We start from the raw sequence: 16,555 nt of genomic DNA on the forward strand, positions 1-16,555 counted from the left end.
AATCAGCAAAATAAAAGATAATGTTTTCATTTCCTAGAGCTGCCCTAACAAATGGCCACAAACTGGGTGCCCCAAAACAATAGCAACTTATTCTCTTACAGTTATGGAGGATGGAAGTCTAAGATCAAAAAAAAAAAAAAAAAAAAAATCGGAGGGAGACAGGTTGTAGATACCTCTTCCAATCTCTGCCTTTGATTTCACATGGTGTTCTGCTGGGTATGATCCGTCGTGGGACAAAATTCCTCTCCATTTGTGCATCTATAAACTAGAAAACAAATTATCTGCTTTCCAAATTCAATGATGAGACAGGCATACGGTAAACATTACCATCCCAAAAGGGAGAAAGTGAAAAAAAAATGGGGTCACTGGTTTGGAGCAAGCTTCCAGCAGGGAAAACTCCATTCGTCTTCAAAGCCCGAGAGTGAACCTGTGTGGATCAATCCACTCTCTGGGCCTGCAGAAGCCTCAGGGTCCACTTCTCTAGTCTCTGTCTCTGCATCCACAGCTCTGCTTTTGCAGTCATTCTTTTTTCTTAAAGGGTAGCAGATGTTTGTAGTTCAGCAGTTCTGTCAGCCTATTTTTTGTGTGTAGAATCTCAGAAATCCAACGGCTTTCCTTCATTTTATTGAGTCTTCTGGCTTTCTCAGTCTAAGCTGGCATTGTTTTTGCTGCTATACCATTTTCAAAAACCTTATAGGTCACTTACATATCTCAAGGAGGTCCACACCTCCTTGAGACATGAGTATTCTCCACAGATTCTGCCTGGATAACCTCATCTCTATTTCTGATTTCTGCTGAGATGGTTGGCTGGATCTATGAGTCATAAACCTAATCTCTCCAGCAAAAGGTTGCCAGCCACACCTTTGGTGTTCTATTTAGCACATGCTTTGGGATTTTTTGAAATATGGATAGGCTGAGAATGTTCCAAATCACAATGTTCTGGTTCCTTTCTGCTTAACAGTTCTTTCTTCAATTTACCTCTTTCATGTCACATTTTACAGTAAGCAACAATAAAAACTCAGGCTGCACTTTCCACACTTTGTTGGGAAAGCTCCTTAGCTAAATATCCAAATTCATTACTTATAAGTTCTGTTTTCTACCTAGCCACAGAATACAATTCAGTCACATTTTCTGCACTTTATAACAAGCATTACTTTTCCTCCAGTTTCTAGTAACATATCCTCATTTCCTTCTAATACCTCATCAGAAGCATCTCTAACATTCATATTTCTACCAATGGCCTCTCCAAAGCAGTCTACCTTTTTTTTTTCTATTAAGCACCTTAGAATTCTTCCAGTCTCCACCCATTAACTGATTCTGAAGCCACTCTTCATTTTTAGGTACTTATTTACAGTATTTTAGTAAGTGTTTAGGTATCTGTTACAGCAGTACCTTGCTTCCCAGTAACAAAATCTGTATTAGCTTCCAGGGTTGCTGTAACAAATTGCCCCAAACTGTGTCACTTAAATAACAAGCATGTTTTCTTACATTTCTAAAGGCTTCAAGTTTGAAATCATAGTATTGTCAGGGTTTGTTCTTTCTGGAGACAATGAGGGAGGCTCTACATCATGCCTCTTCCCTAGCTTCTGTTGGTTCCTGGCAATCCTGGGTATTCCCTAGCTTAAAATTGCATTTCTTAAATCTCTGCCTCCTGCTTTATATGGCATCCTACCCCAGGTGCCTCTGTCTGTCCTCTCCCCTTCTTATAAGGACAAAAGTCATTAGTTTAGGACTCACTCTGAATCCGGGGTGATTTTGTCTTGAGATCTTAAATTAACTACATCTGAAAACACCCTATTTCCAAATAAGGTCACATTTTGAGGTTCTGGATGGATATGAATTTTGGGGGAACATCAATGAACCCAATGCAGGTCTAGCAGAAAAGCAGCAGCAGACTGGTTTTCAGTAGTGACAATAGAAGCTAAAAAACAGTGAAGGCTACTTTCAACATACTGAGAGGGAAAGTGACTTCTAACCTAGTGAAAACATATTTTTAAAACAGACCCAAGATAAGGTCATTTTCAGACAATTACAGAGTAAGCTTGCAACCGGTAGATATTCACGAAAGAAAATTCCAAAGAATGTACTTCAGGCAGAAGGAAAATAAGACTAGATGGCAAAAAGAATGAAGAGTGCAAAACATGTTAAATTGTGAGTATATCTACATGACCATAAACAGTATAAAATAGTAATAATAGCAGTGGAATTTTTTAAAAATTAAAGTAAAAAACAATTAAAATATATGAATCGGGAGGAGGTAAGTTGAGTTAAAAATGCTCTAAGGATCTTATAAAAAGTGAAAGTAGTGATTACTTTGGAATTTTGTTTATATTAAGTACACAGTTAAAAATGTCTAGGGTAACCACTAAAAAAGAGGAAAAAGTAGATAAAAACTTTAAAATAAGCAATTAAAAACAATAACACACATACACAATCAACCAGTGAAAAGGAAACAGTATGTAGAATAGCTGGCAAAAATAGAAAGTATCAGATACGTTGCTAAATTCACGCAAAATATATCTGCAGTAAGTTACATTAAATGTAAATAGACTAAATGAACCAAAGAACAAATATTGTCAGAAGGGACAAAAAATACAACTGCATGATATTTGTAACAAACATAACTCAAATATGTGTATACAAAGGATCAACAATGATGGAATGCAAAAAAAAATACCATGGAAATACACTAAAAATTCTTGGGTAAGATGCATTACTGAAAAAAAAAAAAAACAAAAAAAAGGGAATTGCTATATGTTGATTAAGAGATTTCACTTACCAGGATAATATAACAATTTTTATATTTATCTTCACATATTACAGCTTCAAACTCTATTATTCAAAACAATAATTAAATGAAATAAAAATAAAAATAAATAAAAATCAAGTATGCTGGATGCAGTAGTTGACACCTGTAATCTCAGCATTTTGAAAGGCTGAGGCAGAATGATCACTTGAGGCCAGGAGTTTGAGGCCCTGTTTCTACAGGGGAAAAAAACAATCAATTGCAGTGGGTAATTTTAACACACTTTTCTCAGCAGTTTCTAGAGGAACAAGTAAGAACATATTAGTAAGATTATATAAGATTGGAGCTTACTAAGACTACATAATATTTGAAAAATAAAATTAATACAATTGATGTAAAGTACAAATTCAATCATTGCTGCATACACAATCTTTTTAAGCACAGATAAAGCATTTTCAAAAATTGACCACAAAATGAACCATAGCAAATTTCACCACATTTCAAAGAGCTGGGTAAGATAAAGCACATTTTCTTATCACATCCAATTAAACCAGATATTATTTTTTTTTAATGTAAGTAAAATAGTTCCACACTTAGAAATTAAGAAGGGTACATCTAACTAACCCATGAGTCACTTCTAACAAACCCTTGTGGGATAGGTAAAGTAGTTTTAACAGGAAAATTTATAATCTTAAATATGTATATTAGAAATATAAGGGCTGAACTTTAGTGAGTTAAGCATCCATTGCAAAAAGTTAGACAAAAACCAGCAAAATGAATTTATAGAAAAGAAGGAAAACAATAAAGATAAGAACAGAAAATAATTAAATGGAAGACATGCAACAGAGAGGAACAATTTAAACAAAATTTGGTCCTTCTGAAAGTGTAATTAAATTGACAAAATTCTAGTACTACTAAATGTGTGTGTGTCTGTACGTGTGTGTGTGTGTGCGTGTGTAAAGGTAGAATGAGAACTAAGAAGTAATTACTACTATCAGGAATGAAGAGACATTACTAGAAGCAATAACAAGTTAATAAAATATAAACTATTTTATGACAATATATTTGAAATTTTAGACAAATTCCTGGAAAAAAATGCATTTTCCTAAAATTGACTGAAGAAGAAAACAAGTAATTCTTTACCATTTAAATAGTTTGAATTAGTAAAGACTTTTCCACAGTAAGGAAAAAAAAAATCTCCACATCCAATTGACTTCAACTTTGAGCTCTATTCAATGCAGAGAAATCATGCTACTGTTACAGGTTTTTTTTCTTTTTTCTTTTCTTTTCTTTTCTTTTCTTTTTTTTTTTTTTTTTTTTTTTTTTTTTTTTTGAGGCGGAGTCTCGCTCTGTCGCCCAGGCTGGAGTGCAGTGGCCGGATCTCAGCTCACTGCAAGCTCCGCCTCCCGGGTTCATGCCATTCTCCTGCCTCAGCCTCCCGAGTAGCTGGGACTACAGGCGCCCGTCACCTCGCCCGGCTAGGTTTTTTTTTTTTTTTGTATTTTTTAGTAGAGAAGGGGTTTCACCGTGTTAGCCAGGATGGTCTCGATCTCCTGACCTCGTGATCCGCCCGTTTTTTTTTTTTTTTTGTAAAGAGACAGGCTCTCACTGTCGTCCAGGCGGGAGTGCAGTGGTGTGATCACAACTCATTGCAGCCTTGAATTCCGGCGTTTCAGCAATCTTCTTATGTCAGCCTCCTAAGCTGATGGAACTACAAGCATGTGCCACTATGCCTGGCTAATTTGTTGTTGTTGTTGTTGTTGTTGTTGTTTTAGAGATGGGGTCTCACTATGCTGCCCAGGCATGTCTCAAACACCTAGCCTCAAGGGACCCTCCCACCTCAGCCTCTCAAAGTGCTGGGATTACAAGCATGAGCTACCATGCTGGCCATATTTTTTTTACATTTGAAAAAGACAGCATTCCTCAAATCATTTTAGTAGGTTAACCTAACCTCATACAAAAACCTGACAAGTACCAGAAAGGAAAATTAAAGATAATTCCGCTAATGAATATAGTTACAGCAATCTTCAAAAGTACAACAGATCACAAACAAGTCAACATTTGTATAGTCTACCACAAAAAACCATTTGAAGGATAAAAATTACACAATGATTTCAATAGAATAAAAAAGTGTTTAAATTCAACATCTATCTATAACTTTTTAAAAATACCCTCTTAAAAAACTAATAATAAAAGTGAAATCCGTTAATCTAATAGAGGCTGTCTGTCAAAGCCTACAGCAAACATTCTTAATGATGAAATGTTAATATCTTTCTATTTAATATTGGGAATAATATAAGAATGCCTGTTAGCATCGCTTATATTCAGTTTTTTTATTGGAGATCTAAACCAGTACATCTAGGCAAAAATAAAATGAAACATATAAGTTTTGGGGGAAAAAGTAGCACCACTGCCATAATTGCTGGCGATATGACTGAGTAAACAGAAACTTTTAAGTAATCTAAATAGAAATTATTAAAATTAATAAGAGAATATAGCAAGGTTGATGAATACAAAATAAGCACACAAAATTTTGTGCTATATAACTATATGTAGCAATAAACATATTAAAGTGAAATTAAAAGATATAATTTTAATAACAAAATTATAGGTATTTAGAATATATTAAAATATATTTAAGAGAGCTGCAGGAAACTTTTATAGAATATTATTTAACATAGTTGCTGGTTTTTGTTTTTGTTTTTGTTTTTTTTTGAGATGGAGTCTCGCTCTGTCGCCCAGGCTGGAGTGCAGTGGCGCAATCTCGGCTCACTGCAGCTCCGCCTCCCGGGTTCACGCCATTCTTCTGCTCAGCCTCCTGAGTAGCTGGGACTGCAGGCGCCCGCCACCATGTCCGGCTAATTTTGTTTGTATTTTCAGTAGAAACGGGGTTTCACTGTGTTAGCCAAGATGGTCTCGATCTCCTGACCTCGTGATCCGCCCGTCTTGGCTTCCCAAAGTGCTGGGATTACAGGCGTGAGCCTCGGCGTCGGATCCCGAACATAGTTGCTGGTTTAAAGGAGCACTCACTGGTTGAAGTTTTGACAATTTGAGCATCAGAATGAAAAATGAGATAATGGCATTAAATCATGGCATTAAAAAATAAAATTTTTGAGTTCATGCTAATAGTAAAAGCATTAAAAAGGAAGGTGAGAGAATGGAAAGTTCTCTACAAAAGAATGCCAACTAATAAATGTTAAAGGGATGATAAAATGTTAAGTCACTCTTTTGCAACCTCTATAGTAGTAATTGATCATCAATGGATGCTCAAATCACTAGGTGAGAGATTACTGGGGAGCAGGATGTGCATATAATTTTATAATATCACCCAGTGGGTTACTCATTAATTTCAAAGAAAAAAGTTACATTCTCAAAGGTGAAATGTTTCGGATACCAACTTAACAAAGAGATCAAACTTAACGTTAGCAATAATGAAACAAACTGAAATTAAGAGTATCTGGAGGTGAGCACTGAGCAGGAAATAAATGCTCTTACAGAACCCCTGCCAAAACCCTTAACCAAAATTGAATCATGAGAAAACAATAACATATTCAAGTTGAAGATTTACAAAAACAATGGCCCAGGTTTTTAAAAAAATGTCAATGACATGAAAGAAACAAAAAGATTGTGAAGCGGGCTGGAGAACTGCTCTAGTCTGAGGAGATGAAAAATATGAGAAAACTGAATATATTGCAGGATCCTAGATTGCTTTTGGATTAAAAGCAAATGCCCGGACATCTAGGAAGGTTTTGGATTTGACCAGAGAAGCAGAACTGCTAATAAGTGAAACCGAATATGGGATTTATTATGGAGATTGTGTGGGATGCAGTTGTAGAAGCTGGTGGAGCAATCTATGCAGGCTGTTGCTTCTGTTTCTAGTATTAAGTCTAAAATTGATTTAGGTCCAGCCAGACAAGCAGTAAGGAAAGAAGGGTGCACGTGATGAGAGCAAAGGGAAACCAGGACTGAGCATGGTTCTCACCACCAACAACCTCAGTGCAGTGAGAAACCTAAAAGAGAAGCTAGGCCCTTTTCCTATGGAGCTGCACATGCACTTGGCCAGGACTTCCGGAAACTGAAGGAGGAGATTCAGTAAGAGCGGGAGGGTCTGGATGTTATACCAACAAGGTGGGCTAGCAGAGCAGTGACAGCGTGTGTGAACTGCCACAGGACCAGGTGCTCAGCACCGACCTTCAGTGTTAGAAGATACCTGCAGCTTCATTTCTACCTTCCCAATCTCATGCAAATTTCTCTTACGGGCAATGCCAAATCAGAACCATGCAGGAAAGAGAATTCTGAGAAATGTAGCGTCATCTTAACTAAGTCTAAAAGTGTACAAAGCAACTATAGTCTACTCTTTGCTAACTTTTCATCAATACATAACTCTTTTGACTGTATTTATCTTCTGAATAAAGACAATAACAAAATCATGCTTCGGTCTAACCCACGAAAATATTCCCCATGCAACATCAAAACATGAGGACTCTGCAATTGACAATGTCTGTGTCACCCCAAAATTTATATGTTGAAATCCTAACTCTCAATGTGGTGATATTAGAAGGTCATGGGGATGAAGGCCTTGTGAATGTGATTAGTGTCCATATGAAAGAGACTTCAGAGAGTTTTCCTGCCCTCTCTCCACCATGTGAGGATACAAGAAGTCAGCTGTCTGCAATCCAGAAGACAGCCCTCACCAGACTCCAACCAGGCTGGCACCCTGATCTCATAAATCTAGACTCCAGAACTGTGAGAAATAAATTTCTGTTTTTCTCATAAACCACCCAGTTACGTTACATTGTTGTGGCAGTCTGAACTGACTAACAAAGACTCTTTTCCTGAAAGAGGAGGCCAAGTCCTTTTTTCCATTCTTGTGTGATATTCATTTCTCTTCTAGCTACGCCACACTCTCCTTTTGATATCCTATAATTTAATGCTGAGATATAAGATTAATATTATTAATACATTATTTTAGAAGGTGCAGGAATGGTAGCAGGGAAGAAAATAATTTAAAAAAGGAAGAAACACTTTACATTATTATAGTTCTTGTTTTTGCAACTGGTCACATAGTTTCAATTGGTATTTATAACTACCTTCTTTCAGTACCCATTCCCCATTACCTTCACCCTCAGCAAGGACCTCTGATGGTCATGGTGGGGTGACTCAAACCTTCATTCATAAATGGTGTGGGCCATTAGTTTTCCTGTATTGTGTTAACATAGCTTTCCATTGATTTAATCACAGGACAAGGGAGTGCTACGAGACACCACTAGAGAATTTTTTGTGTTCCAGACATACTCCTCCTCGCCCCTATCAATGAGGATTGGTAGCAATCCTCATTCCAGCCAGTACAGTAATCCAAAACCCTAAGATTAATTTGTGTTCTCTGCATTAATTACATAGAGATGTTAGCAAGAACAGTACCGGCCAATCGTTATGGGTGGAAGCATCAAGTGAGTATAGGCAAAGGAAATGAAAAGAGTGGATGTAGAAAACATTTTTTAGAAGTTTGATGGGAAGTGGCAGAACTTGGCTAGTATATCACCCAGTAGGTTATAATATCACCCAGTAGATTACTCATTAATTTCAAAGAGTGAAATAACATCCTTTGACCACTCATCTCTTTCCAGTCAGAAAAGAGATAAGTGGCCAAAGGATGTTAGAATGTGTCTTTGTGTGTCCGTGTAGAAGTTTCTAAATGAGAACTGATTCTTCTCCCAGTTTAGTAAGTGGTAAAACCATGCACCCACCTTCTTAAACCAAAAGCTTAGGAATGATTCAAATGTACTACCTTTCTTTAAACTTCTTATCCATTCTGTCAGTGAGTCCTGATGTCTGTCCCTGCAATATATCCAAATACAATTATATCTTACCACTTCCATCAACCATCTCACTTGACAGTATTCTTCATTTGACCACTGCAATAAGCCTCCTAGCTTGTCCCTTTGCTTCGATTCTTGCTGCATTTCTCCCTCTCCTACTCCAATGCCTGACCCTTTTCCCACATAGCAGTCAGAGTGATCTTTTAGAAGAGGAATCAGAGCATGTCTCTGCTGCAGTAAGCCTCCTAGTAGTTTTCCCTCCATTTACCTACCATGGCCTACCGGACATTCCTTAATCTGGTCCCTGCACCAACCCCATCTTCTACCTTTATGCTCCAGCTCAGGTGTCCCTTACTCTGATCCTTGAACATATCAAACTTACTCCCCTCTCTCAGTCTTTTTTGCATTTGCCCTTTGCTTTGCCTGGAATGCTTTGCCTCTGCTGGATCCTTGTGTGGCTGGCTCTACCCGTCTCACCTAGTCTCAACTCAAATGGCCCCTCTTTAGAGATGTGCCCTCCCACCTCCCCATTCAATTGACGCATTGTGTTTTATTTCCTTTATAGCACATGTCACCATCTAAAATTATCTTGCATGTATACATAGCATAGTATTTGTTTATTTCCTTCCTCCCTTTCAGTATATAATAAACTTTCTGAAACCTAAGACCTTTACTGTCTTTTTTATGTTCTATCTCTAAATTAAGAAGAGTGGCTGGCACATAATAGGCGCTCAGTGAATATTTGTTGAAAACAAATGAATGAATAATTCCCAAAGGAAAAAAGAGAGAGCGATCATACAAGAGATGGAATAATTTACATGTTAAATTGTTGTACAGTTATTCTCCCCCAGATGCAATGTCCACCCATCCTGGCATTGCTCTGTCTTAGGAAGCTGAGCCCTGTAGACTTCAACATTCCAGTTCCTTCCTAAATGGTTTCTAGTTGGGTTGAGTAAGTAGCGGGAACTGGCAAGAAGATTGAAGAATACAAGAGAGGACAGTATTTCGTCTGCATTTCCTGGTTGCTTCATGACCACTTCCTCACAAAGACTGAACTTCCCTGAAATGATAGTTTCTCCCTCCTCTTCCCCAAGACTGCAATTCTCCAAGTTCCAGTAACAGCATTGCCACCGCTCGTCCCTTCCATTCTAGGGATTGTAATTCTTGATAGTGCTAGTTCCTGGGTGCTCTAACATTTTTCTTAGGCCTCTTAACTGTGACCAAACTTCCACAAGTAGCCTCTTGTTAAAAGTCTCACTATTGGAACCATTTGGAATATACAGGTTGTCTTCTGCCTGCCCTTCAAGATCCACTCTCCATCTTTCTCTACCATATTTTGTGCACCAGGAAGCTAAAGCATCTAGACTTGACCAATGAAGTCCATTAGCCAATGTCTTTCAGTAGAGTTCAGCTAAAAAGAAATACCAGCAGGAAATTAGAGGGTGAAAGAAATGTCAAGTCAAGGTATTTATTCTCCCTCTTTAGTTGTCAGTTGTCTCAAACTGAATGCCTTTATCCCATTTCTTAGCTCCTGTCAGGAAGTTCATTCTTATACCCTGTCTGTACTTTCAACCCTTGTCACTTCAGACCTTGAGGTATTGAAAGCTCTCTGCTGCTACAAGTTGCAGGGTGTTGTTCCATCACGTGTTGCTTTTCCCAAACCTTGTGCACATCTTTGCGTATAATCCCTTTGTTAAACTCTCCAAATTACTCAATTTGATTGTGCCATATGTTACCTGCCAGGACCCTGACTGGCAAATGCAGTGAGGCTCTGCCATTGCCATGTCAGATGATGCCTCTCCAGCGAGCTGTCAGTGCATATTAGTTTATTTCAATGCAAAGGATTGTGCTTGTTATTCCAATACTTTTCTCTCTCACTAAGCAGTAGTGACTTAATCAAACTCGGAGAACATATACTTGAGAAAAGAATGGGAGATGGGGCAGCTCTGCCTTGTTTGAGATTCTCCAAATGCAGGTTCTGGTCCTTCAGGATCCACTGAAATTTCTGGGCATCACATTGGGCTACCTGTTTGTGCTCCATCTGCTCTGCGGTGCTGAAGGGAAGGGTTATATAGACCATGGGTCTGTGTTGGAGTCATTTCTTCTTACGCTGAGAATTCTTTTCTGTTTTTTAAATTTATTTTTACTGAAGTGAAATGTACATATATAATTTACCAGCATTACCATTTTTAAGTGTACAGTTCAGTGGTAATAAATACATTTATATCATTTTCCCCCTTCATCCTTCCCTTCCCCTGAGTGCTGAGAATTCTTCATCTCAGTCTACAACTACTTGAAGTTCACACTTAAGGCGGTCATCAATTCGAAAATGAGGCCATGCTGTGTAATGGTGAGATCATGGCAGTCAGATATACCTGGATCTAAGTCCTGACTGTCTCACTTGCCATGGATGTGCTAACAAAAACTGCACACCACCACTAACACTATCTCTGCTACAACAGAAGGATGTCCACGCTGTGACAGGCAGATCACAGTTACCTTATATTCAGAAATGACTTCTCATTTTTGGGGTCTCTTTGTGCTGCATGTGTTCTGCTGCGGTGATGGGAGGGGTTTTACAGGCCAGGCTGAATCTTAAGGGGAAAGAAGAAACCTTCCAGGTAGAATACTCCTTGGAAGTGTTCCCTCCTGTTGACAGACATCACTAATGCTGTGCTACTTCCTGTATTTCACTGTAGAACCACATCTGCCTGAAGCAATCCCAGTTGCTGCTGATTAGCATTCATACATATAATTCAAGGACTGTATTTAGACACACAGACTCAGGGTGTAAAATAATGTATATTAGTCTGTTTTCACACTGCTGTAAAGAACTACCTGAGACTGGGCAATTTATAAACAAAAGAGGTTTAATTGACTCACAGTTCTGCATGGCTGGGAGGCCTCAGAAAACTTACAATCATGGCAGAAGGTGAATGGAAAGCAAGGCATGTCTTACATGGTGGCAGGAGAGGCAGACAGCGATGGGGGAAGTGCTATACTTTTAAACCATCAGATCTCACGAGAATTCACTCACTATCACAAGAAGAGCCTGGGAGAAACCACCCCCATGATCCAATCACCTCCCACTAGGTCCCTTCCCTGACACATGGGGATTATAATTTGAGATGAGATTTGGGTGGGCACAGAGAGCCAAACAGTATCAGAAGGCATGCCACATATGCGACTTTTTAATGTAACTTTTTCACGTTAAAATAAAAAACACATGCAGGGTCACCAGTACACGGTCTCTGGGTGGTCTTCCAGAACAGAGCCCACATAGCTTAATCAGGCCATAGCTAAATGGATGCATGATGAGTATGTGGAGTTTGTGTGGCCTGTTTCAGTTCTTCCGAACTTTCACCCTATTTGTATCAACTCAAGGTTCAAAAACAGTGTCTTTCCCTTCAATTAGCTTTAGGCATAACCGGAAGTTGGTGTGTATCAGTTAGGATTTGATTGCATGCAAAAGGCAAAATATTTTCATGGTAGGTTTCACATACAAGAACTCAGTTTTCTCACCTAACAAGAATACTTGTCCAGTAAGGTACAGCTACTTGATAAGCCAGGCAGGGACCCAGACTCACACTTTTTGTCCTGCCAAGCTTACCTTGTAACATTCATAAGCACAATTGTAGCATGACTGCTGTAGAGCAGGCAAATATATCTGCATTCCTGGCAGGAGGAAGGAGAAAGGGGCAGAAAGCCAAAAGGACTGAGTTTCCCCAGAGATTTCTGATTGCATTCATTGGTCAGAACTGTGTTCCATGGCCAGCCCTAGTTGCAAGGGACTCTGAGAAGGTATTTTTAACAGAGTCCATAACTGTCATGACAAAATTGGGGTTCTGTTACTACAGAAGAAAAGAAACACTTGGGAAGGCAACTAGCAGTGTCTGACCTGTGCTAAAAATTCAATTTTTCTTTTCTTTCTCTGAGCTATATATTTTCTTCCTTCTTCTGATGTAGTTCATTCTCTGTCCCTAGAAGCACTTTTTACATACCCATCCAAGAAGAGTTTACTCTCAGTTGCAGTAGTATATGTAGAGTATTTGTGAGTTGGGAGTGAGGTTGGGTTTGGGGTGAACCCTGAATTATAACCCCAATCAAGGCAGTTTTACATAGGCATATTTTGCCCCCTGAAAAATCAGGCTTTCCTGGCCAGGTGCAGTGGCTCAAGCCTGTAATCCCAGCACTTTGGGAGGCTGAGGTGGCTGGATCACTTGAGGCCAGGAATTCAAGACCAGCCTGGCCAATATGGTGAAACCCTGTCCCTACTACAAATACAAAAATTAGCGGGATGTGTGGTGGGCACCTGTAATCCCAGCTACTTAGGAGGCTGAGGCAGGAGAATCGCTTGATCCAGGGAGGCAGATGTTGAAGTGAACTGAGATTGCACCACTGCACTCCAGCCTGGGCAACAGAACAAGACTTCATCTCAAAAACAAAAACAAAAACATCAGGCTTTCTTAGTAGGATTATGAGTTCTGCTTCAAAATAAGATTTTTGTAATAAAGCTGAAGCAGGAGAACACAAAGCTCTTAGGGTTGGAGAGAAATTATAACCTCGATCAAGCTAGTTTATTCTTTTTCACAATTTATTTTCATTTCTTCTCCCTTGCCAAGTTTATTATATTATCCTTATTGTCATTATAAAGTTAGAAAAAATTTTTAGAAAACATTTGGGAAATAGAGTAAAGAAAAGAATAGTCACTAATAGCTTATTTCAGTACTTCCACTATTATTGTACTTGTATATTTCTTTCTTTCTTTTTCTTTTTTTGAGATGGAGTTTCACTCTTGTTGCCCAGGCTGGAGTGCAATGATGTGATTTCGGCTCACTGCAACCTCCACCTCCCACGTTCAAGCGATTCTCCTGCCTCAGCTTCCTAAGTAGCTTGGATTACAGGCATGCGCCACCATGCCCGGCTAATTTTTTGTAATTTTAGTAGAGACGGGGTTTCACCATGTTGGCCAGGCTGGTTATGAACTCCTGACCTAAGGTGATCCACCTGCTTTGGCCTCCCAAAGTGCTGGGATTACAGGCATGAGCTACTGCGCCTGGTCTGTATTTGTATATGTCTTGTTGTTAAATAATAACATTCATTGAATTTCATATCCCAGTTTTACAATTAGCATATCATAAGCATTCTTGTTATTATAATTTATATCACAAATGTTATATATTGGGGTGTGTGTGTGTGTAGTTGTGCACTGCAAAATTATGTTTTAGTCAATGACTGTATATACAATGGTGGTCTCATAAGATTATAACACTGTATTTTTATTGTATCTTTTCTATGTTGACATGCACAAATACTTACCAATGTGTTACAGTTGCCTACAGTATTTAGTACAGTAACATGATGCACTGGTTTGTTGCCTAGGGGCAACAAGCTATACCATATAGCCTACAGGTGTAGTAGGCTACACTATTTAGGTTTGTGTTCACACAAACCTATGATGTTCACACGATGGCATAATTACCCAACAACACACTTCTGAGAACATGACTATGCATAGCAAAACTAATAAATTCTTATAGGAATGTTGATATTCAAAAAGATCAAAATATTAGCCACCACTTAATGAGCACTTAATGTCAGGCATGGTATTAAGCACATTCTCAACTACACTAACTCATTTATTCCTTACACCACCCTATGAACAAGGTATTATTACCATCCCTATGAACAGGTGAGGAAACTGGAGCTCAGAGACAGTTAAATGCCCTTTCTAAAATCCCACAGCTAGTGTTCATTTCATTTTTAAAAATAATAATATGTAAAATAATGATGCATACTTCTGGTAACAGAACATTAATGCTAAATTTCTGTCCAACCCTAAGAGCTTTGTGTTCTCCTCCTTCAACTTTATTACAAAAATCTTATTTTGAAGCAGAACTCATAATCCTACTAAGAAAGCCCGAATTTTTTTTTTTTTTTGAGATGGAGTCTCGCTCTATTGCCCAGGCTGGAGTGCAGTGCAAGCGATTCTCCTGCCTCAGCCTCCCAAGTAGCTGGGATTACAGGTGCCCACCACCACATCCGACTAATTTTTGTATTTTCCATAGAGATGGGGTTTCACCATGTTGGCCAGGCTGGTCTTGAATTCCTGGCCTCAAGTGATCCACCCACCTCAGCCTCCCAAAGTGCTCGGATTACATGCTTGAGCCACTGCACCCTGTCAGGAAAGCCTGATTTTTGAGGAGCAAAATGTGCCTATGTAATCACATGTAAAGTGAAGATTTGAAAATTACCCTATCAAGTTAATTAATTATACCTGTTTTATTCAATTAGGCCCTCTATTCTAATCAAATTACTATTTGACTGTGCTGCATACACAAGCCTTTTTTAAAAAAAATTTGACAATTCTCTGCACTCAGCTTAATCACTGTCCTGTGATCTTTTGTGTTATTTATTAAAACAAATGATTATCCATATCAAAGTGTAGTTTTTCCATTTTCCTCTCAGACATGACACAGATATATTTGGAACAGGGAGGTGCTGATGTCCTATCACTCTTCATAAAAGGCAAAGTTGGGAAAGTGAGAAAAGCCCACAGTGTTTCTTAGGATATTCCTAGATATCTTAATGCCATAAAGCAACAAACCACCAGGTGATTATCAAGCGAAATTATCAGTACATTGATTTAATATTTTTCTTAACCTTTTTCTTGCAACAAGAGAGCTCATCTAAGAAGATATCTTAATGCTCCCATTCAAAATGATTAAGCCAGAAAAGATTTACAGCACTCTTTCCCTGGTCTGTTATTTAACTAGAACAATGAAACTAAATATATGTCTTCTAAACATTTCTTTAGTTTTTGTTTTAATAGGTGATAGTCAAATGATTTTTTAAAACTTTTTTAAAAACTTGAACAAAGTAGACACTGAGAAGGTTCCCTCCTACCTTGCATTATCTATCTCATTCCTACTCCTCCCATGAATAGCTGCTTGTATTAATTGTTCATATTACTTCCTCCACTTCTTGTATCAAATGTAGATTATCATACACTTTACTCCACACCTTGAGTTTTATCTTTAACAATATTTCCCCGAGATTTTTCCTCATCAGGACATCTTATGCTTCCTCATTGTTTTTTTACAGCCACCTAATATTCCATTGTGTGCATGTACCGTAATTTAATTAACCACCCTGCTGATAGACACTTGGGTTGTTTCCAATCTTTTGCCTTCACCAACAATGCCATCATGAATAACCTTAGACACAGATCATTTTGATGTGTGCAGATGTGTCAGTAAGATGCATTCCAGAAGTGAAACTGCTGGGTCAAAGGGTGAACACATTTGTAACTATTAAAAATACTGCTAAAATGTCCTTTATGGGGGTTGTGTCATTGTGCTCTGCCACTAGCAATGTATGAGAGTACCTGTTACCCCATAGCCTCAGAAACAGAATTTTGTTCAACTTTTTCACTGTTGCCAGTCTGATAAGTGAAAAACTGGCGTTGGTTATTGAGTCTGACTTTAATTCACAGAGCGATATCATGCAATTTTGAGTAATGTGAAAGACTTTTTGTGGTTGTGATTTTTGTTTTTCATACAATCTGTGTCTGCCACACACTGTCCTGAAGTCCTGTGTCACAAAATCACTGCTATAAGTGGAACTGTGTCGATGAGGGTTTCCAGGATTTATATATCATGCCTTTTGACATAAGGCAATAGGTATGGTGTCAGGAGCCCTTGTATTCAAGCCAGGAGAAAAATGAAGCATCAAGGAGTCAAGTCCTAGACATTCCTATAACTGATTATGTCCTTTGAGCCAGTCATTGAATCACTAGAGGTTCAATATCCTTATGCGGTAAAAGTATCAGGAAGCAGAATAACGAAAAATGAGATAAAGTTTTAATGACTCTTGCTGAAGAGGGAAAAGGATGGGAGAAAACACCCATTTAAGTCCGCAAAATTGTGCCTTACTGATATCATCGATTGGAAATATTGGGCTTGTGATGACCTGAGTAGAATAAAATAGT

The sequence above is a fragment of the Chlorocebus sabaeus genome, chromosome 13 (genome assembly GCF_047675955.1).
Source record: "Chlorocebus sabaeus isolate Y175 chromosome 13, mChlSab1.0.hap1, whole genome shotgun sequence".
In the NCBI taxonomy this organism is placed as follows: Eukaryota; Metazoa; Chordata; class Mammalia; order Primates; family Cercopithecidae; genus Chlorocebus; species Chlorocebus sabaeus.